Here is a 7,123-nt window from a genome sequence, read left to right as displayed (position 1 = left end):
ATGTCTTCAATGATTTAAAATGTGAAATATAAGTTCCCGTTTGGTGTCATCCTTTCAAAAAAATCATTGTGAGAATCAAAATTTGAAGAAATGGCATCACATAAGTTGTTTTCTATCATTTTTCGTCTTCCATCATACTTTCTTGCTATTGCTAATGGTAGTTAGGTGGGGGTTTTAAGTGGGGAGAAATGCGAAGCGAAAGAGAAGATGATTTTCTGACATGGTGGAATTGTATTGTAATATGATGAAAAAGGATTCAATATTGGTGGAAGGAATTGAACTCATCAGATCCGGTAATTAATGAACCAGATTTGGATTTGGTCTAGAACTTAGATCAGGTCTTTTTTGATTCTAGTGTCACGAACCCGACCCTTTCACTAAAACATGTTGGTTGGTTTTAAGTCCTCATAAGATCTCAATTTTGATCCTAATGCAACCTGTGATTTTTTTTTTTTTAAGAGGAGGATGGAATCTATATACATGTGCAAACGTATAATAGTGGATCTTAAACAATTGTGCCAAGTTTGTGTATCATTAGATCCTTACTGAATCTTGGATCCAAATTCGATCTGATAACCAATTAGATATTATTACATTGAATCCTTCTGAAAAGCCATTCATCTCGAACCTACAATATCTGATTTGAGTGGGGATTTGAATGACGGTTCTAAGTATTATGATGAAAATTGGGTGCCCTTTCAAAGTAGTGAGCAGCAAATGTGTAAAAGGTTCTAAAATCTAATGGATGGTCTCTTATAATTGGTTTTTATTGTAAACCGCCACTAAATAATGTGGGAAAATGCTGAAATGGCAAAAAGTATTTACTGCGATTCTCACGTTTGACGTGGGATGTGCACATAACCATGGATGTGTTTCCTCATGATATGAGTTAAAATCATCTACTGTTATGTGTACATGTCCACGTCAGACTTGTGAGAATCACAGTAAATCCTGTCACCCCACAGCACGACTCAATAATGTATTAGAGGTGATTAATTTAACTGCCATTAATAGTATTAATAATATATTTTAAAATGTGTAAATAATATATATATATTTAGGTCTCAATTTTTCAGTCAAAAAAAAAAATGTTGGTATCTACAACAATACAAAAATTAAAATTTGCAATTGTATCCAAAGCCGATGTTTCTACCATCAACTATGCCACGGAAATCATAACTTAGGTTCCTGACTTTGTATGCTTGGAATACGTAGAGATGTTTTAAAAGGAACAATTTCCCCAGAGAGGGCAGGTGCTTGACCATTTTGCAACCATACAGAAGCAATTCCCTCAAAGCTCTCATAGACGTCAGACCATCTCTTATCGTGTTCAGATTAAAAAACTACAAATTAACGAAAACCTTGTTCGTGTCGAAATCCCAAAAGGGGCGCCATCTATGTACAATGCACACTCAGCGTAAAGCTCTGCCTTCTTCTCTACGATGGTAGAATCAATTTCTGCAAATGAATTAAAAAAACGTGCAATTATCAACCAGGTATAATTTGATAAGCAATCCCAACTAAAGCCCAAACTTATACAAAATTTATGGTTATGTAAAAATCTGAATTTTGCATCCCCGTAAGAGGATTGGAATTGATAGTGCTGTAAAAATCTAATTTTTCCTTATTATATTGGCACTAGAGTTTGGGATTTCTATTTCTATTCTTACGCCTTAAATGGGATTTCTGAACTTTTTTAGATACACACGTGTGGTAGAATTCACGGATTTTGTCCATGGATGCAGCTCTTTGTAGCGAATGACATTGGTCTTGTGTGTGCAATTGTTTATAGTTTTGAACTCAAGACTTAAATTATAAAAGCAAGTCTGTGAGCAATTCAGACCCTTCTTGAACAGGGATGGAGTTGAGTCAGAAAGTGAGTCTTTTCAAGTTTCCATCAGACCCAAATCCTTCTCCTCCCTAAAATAGTAAGCCACAATTGCACCCATATCCTCTAATCCCACTCCAATAGTTAGATTTGAGGACTCTATCCAAGAGAACAAGGTTGTGGATTCTCTAAGTACAAATCCACAAGTTTGAAGAAGAAGAAAACATCTTTCTCAAATCATAAGTTTAGATTTAGCCTAGGGAAAAATCTGTTTTATAAGCTTTTGAAGTGAATCAGAAACCTCTTTTGTTAATGAAGCCCAAGACCCTAAAGAAGGATACTTGGTAGTAGATGTAAGCAAGTTTCCGAACCACTATATATTGTGTGTCACCATTTCAGATTTATGTTTATGTTTTTTCTTGCTATGAAAATACTTAAATGCTGTTAAAGGCCATAAGTTTAATTTATGTCTATTTAAGTGTTCTATTCTCTTTAACATAATCTAAGGACCTTGATTTGCTTAACTGAATAGATCTAGGTGACTTGATCTTGTCATTGGACTTACCTAAAGAACCTAGGAGATTTAAAATGAAAATTTTATTATCCTATTCACCTCCCCCCTTCACACCTCTGGGATTAGACACAGTACAAAGCCCGTAAATTCAATTGGTATCAGAGTGGGTTACTCTAGAAAAGTCTAACAACCTAAGTTGATCCAAATCTCTTTGATCAATGCCTTAGCCCGACAAATGGGCCTCGGCTCATCCACCAATATTTGATGGCTTCAAATATGCTGTTTGGAAAAAAATAATAACATACATCAATTCCCTAAGCTGGGATGTGTGGACTGTAATCGAGAAAGGTTGGGAACCTCCCATTGACATCATAGAGGTTGATGGTGTCACTACTTCAATCCCAAGACCGAGGTGGACTGATTAAGATAAAATTGACAGTTGTAATAACTTTAAAGCATTTCATGTCATAACTAATGTCATCTTAGAAGACAAATATCAAAGGATATGTATGTGTGTGTCAGCCAATCAAGTTTAAAAAACTTCTAGAAGCTACATATGAGGGCATTAACATAGTGAAAATGTACAAACTCCTACTCTTTAGAACTCAATTTCAAAACATTAGGATGAAAGAGAGTAAAATTGTTTAAAAATTTCATGCACGATTGAGCGACATATGAAATTCCATATTTTATCTAGGGGAGCTAGTTTCTCAGAGTAGGATTGAAAATGCCTCAGACACTCTTCACGGTGAGAAATAACAAGTATTGGATAAATTCGGGGATTTTCTAAGATAAGAGAATCACCACCTAGTTTAGGTTTAGGATCCGAAAATAACTCCAAATAGACCCCGAATCAATCCACGGGTAAAAAATATGGGCAAGGGGTCGAGTTATGGGTTTCGGATGGTGTTAAGCAATGAACTCACCCGATCGAGAAGATTAAAATCAATACGTGGAGATTAAAATCACTACAATCCAAAACTATCCTACGGTCGATGGGTAGAAACTAAAATCAATCAAAGGTCAAGGTAATCTTAAAGTCAACTAAAAGAGACTAAGATCAAAGTCAAGGTAGGGTCAATCATCCTTACCATTTTATGCCGAATGAGTCAAATTAATAAAAATAATTTCAAAGCCTAGGGACACAAAAATCTCAAGTGGACTCGATGCTACCTTTTAAAAAACAGACCGATTTTTTTTTTTAGAGTACGCAATTAATGAGTTAACACAATGATTTTATATAGACAAGAAAATTGAACTAAACCCTAGAAGATTAATGAGTTGACTTAATTTTATTAGGAATTAAGTTGACTCTTTTTTTGACCCCAATCATTCATAAGAATTAGAAGAGACTTGGAATAAAACTTTTATAAAATTTTCCTATCCAATCAAAGAAAAACTTAATATCATGACACCGACTTGAAGATAATTACTTAAAATATCACAAACCATGAATCGACTCAAATTTTCTTTCGAAGAAAAGAAAAGAAGAAAAATCTGTTGGAAATTCCGATTTTGATTTGTTGAAACAATAAATTATAAGCAATAGTATAATGTAGAGAACTCGAAGAAATTTGAAGAACCTATCGGTGACTGAGACACGAAGAAGCCGTTGTCCTTAGAAGTTAAAACCAATTTTGCCCCTTTAGGAATGAATCCTCAATGCAGTCGGAGAGAATATGAGAGAAGAAGAGAGATCAAAAAGTTTTGTGGATGTCAAACAATAGGAGACGATACATTTTTATAAGTAGTAGGTCCAACGGTTCACAACAGACCCAAATGGTCAACACATTAACTCACAAAAGTGGGCCTTTCATACTCACCCACGTGAGGCTTAAATTTTGAGATTTGCACCCCCTGCATGTGTACTAAGATTTTTCGACGGGTTGTCCCCAAACATAATGGGCTGCAGTCCCACGATGCCTTACGCCCCTATGTGCGTGCGAGGCCCGGTTTCTTACTCTCTCACACTCAAGCAATAGTGAGAGAGGAATCATTAATAAGTTGAAAAAATATTATTGTATTTATCCGATGTGGGATTAATAATTGAAGAGTTGTCTTTACAACTCTCATAACTAATAAAGCAAAGAGAATCTTTGACCTTCAACTTATACAAAAAAGGAAAACAAAAAAGTTCTTTTAGTTTATGTTTCACCAAAAGAGGAAAATTCTACTTTTTACAAGTAACACTCAAGAGATCTTGAGTTCAAATCTTATCCTCAAAATTATATGAAATAAAAAACTATGACATGAAATAAAACTATGAATTTTACAATAATCCCCATAGACTCATAGTAAGAAGAGAAGGAATTGCTGCTTGTATAAGGTGAAATATCGAATACCTAATATCGATGTCTTTTGGACTTAATCAATACTTAGTATAGATAAGCAGAACTCACAGGGACTTGGTGTAAGTAGGTTACTTAACCCTTTCCCTTTTAGTGTAAGTTAACTATCATATCATACATATCTTGTTTTCTAGAACTGTTCGAGTTCTTACGATTTGACACTTTTGGGCATGTGTCAAATCTTGGTCTTTCATGAATGCTTTAGAATAATTGCCTATAGTATTCATATGAAGCATTCACACTTCCACACATCATATAAGTATGTCCATCAAGTGTGTTCTATGACTATTACACACCTCCCAATAAGGTTATGGACTATATTAAGAACTTTTGTTCACCCTTAACTCGTTATAGATAAGTACTACTTAACACCATAGGAAAGGGATAAAGAGTTTGTTAACTCTTTTTCACTAGTGTTTCATCAATTAGTTCAGTGACTTGCTACTACCCATTGAATCTATTTCTTGGGATCTCCAGTCATATAGATTGGGTTTCCATCACAGCCTAATTATTTTCAAAGGCATTAGTCTTATTCCCCTCGATGATTTACTCACTAACCCTTTAGTTAATTATTTTGTTAACGGATCTGCTAAATTACTTCCTAACCTCACAAAGTCAATAACAATCATTACATCCGTTAATAATTGCCTGACTATATTATGTCTAAGACAAATGTGTCTACTCTTACAATTATATATATGATTTTTAGTTTTGGCTATAGCAGCTTGACTATCACAGTGAATAAATACCGATGGCATTGATTTTTCCCATAAAGGAATACATATTAATAGGTTTCTCAGCCATTCAATCTCAATTATTGCTAACTCTAATGCAATGAACTCTAATTCCATAGTAGATTTAGCCATACATGTCTGCTTGGATGATTTTCAAGAGACAACTCCTCCATCTAGCGTAAAAATATAACCACTAGTGGACTTAGATTCATCAGATTTTGAGATCCAGTTCGCATCACTGTACCCTTTTAACACATTTGTGTTTCCACTAAAATGTAAGCCCATGTTTATGGTTCCTCTCAAATATTTGAGCACTCTCAGGAATGCTGTCCAATGGTCTCTACTAGAATTACTAGTGAACCTGTTTAATACCTCCACAACAAAAGTTATATCTAAACGAGTACAGTTCATTAAATACATCAAACTTCCTATGATCCTTGCATATTCGTTTTGTAACACACTATCACCTTTATTTTTTTTAACTTCATGTTCAGATGTAAGGGAGTCAAAACAGGTACACTTTCAAAGTGTCCAAACTTTTTAAAAACTTTTTCTACATAATGGCTTTGAGACAATACAAATCCTTAATATTTTTTAGCTATTTTAATCCCTAACATAACATCAACTCCTCCTAAATCCTTCATATCAAATTTGGATTTTAGGAAAGATTTAGTTTCCTAAATTTTTTTTAGATTTGTTTATAAAATCAACATATCATCTACGTACTAGTAAATGATTACACCAGTCTTGCCACTAAATTTACTACACACACACACACACACACACACACACACACACACACACACACACACACACACTTGTCACAATTATTAAAAATATATATTTTAGATTTTAGCACAAAATCAGACTTCTCATGTCATTGTTTAGGTGCTTGTTTTAGCCCATATAAGAACTTTACTAACCTACAAACTATGTGTGCTGCCAAGAAAAATTGTTTTATAAAGTTTTTTTTTAATGAATCATGCATGGGTCCCACTCCAAATTTTGGAAATCACATTCCATACTAAATTTTTTTCGCCACAATGGTATAACCTAACTCACTTGGTGAGACTTTACTTTTGCTATGGGTCATTAAGCTCACACGTGGCATGATCCAATGCCACCAATTCAATGAATTTTGAAAGAATTTTTTTTTCTCAATATATATATATATATATATATATATATATATATATATATATATATATAATGTATATATATTCTTTCTCTTTTAATATAAAATATTATGACTTTAGTCAAAGTCAATAACTATATATTTTCTAGAACTTGGATCTAAGCCTGTTATTTTTTAAATATTATTTTTAAATCCAAACTTTTTCCTTGAAATCTAGAAGGCCATGACATTGGATTATCGATCATGTGGGCCTAATGACTTTTCATAAAATTTGAAATCTTAATGTGTTAATCAAGGTAACGGAAGTGCTCATTGAGAATTTTGTTGAGTAATCAATTTAATTTTTCAAAAAAGAATTTTTTTGCCTATCTCAATGTTTGATCAATGATCGATATTGTTTTCGTGTTATCCTAATGGATTGATCATCGTTGCTTTCCTTTTTACTACCTTGATTAATTGCCTATCTGATATGCTATGATCATAATTGATATATATTTTGATGTGCATGCCTTATTCTTGATCTTGATGCTTTGGATATTCATGCTGTATGATCATATTTTTCTA

The sequence above is a fragment of the Akebia trifoliata genome, chromosome 4, assembly GCF_017979445.1.
Source record: "Akebia trifoliata isolate Shusen 1 chromosome 4, ASM1797944v1, whole genome shotgun sequence".
Classification (NCBI taxonomy): Eukaryota; Viridiplantae; Streptophyta; class Magnoliopsida; order Ranunculales; family Lardizabalaceae; genus Akebia; species Akebia trifoliata.
Note: the sequence above shows the minus strand (reverse complement) of the source record.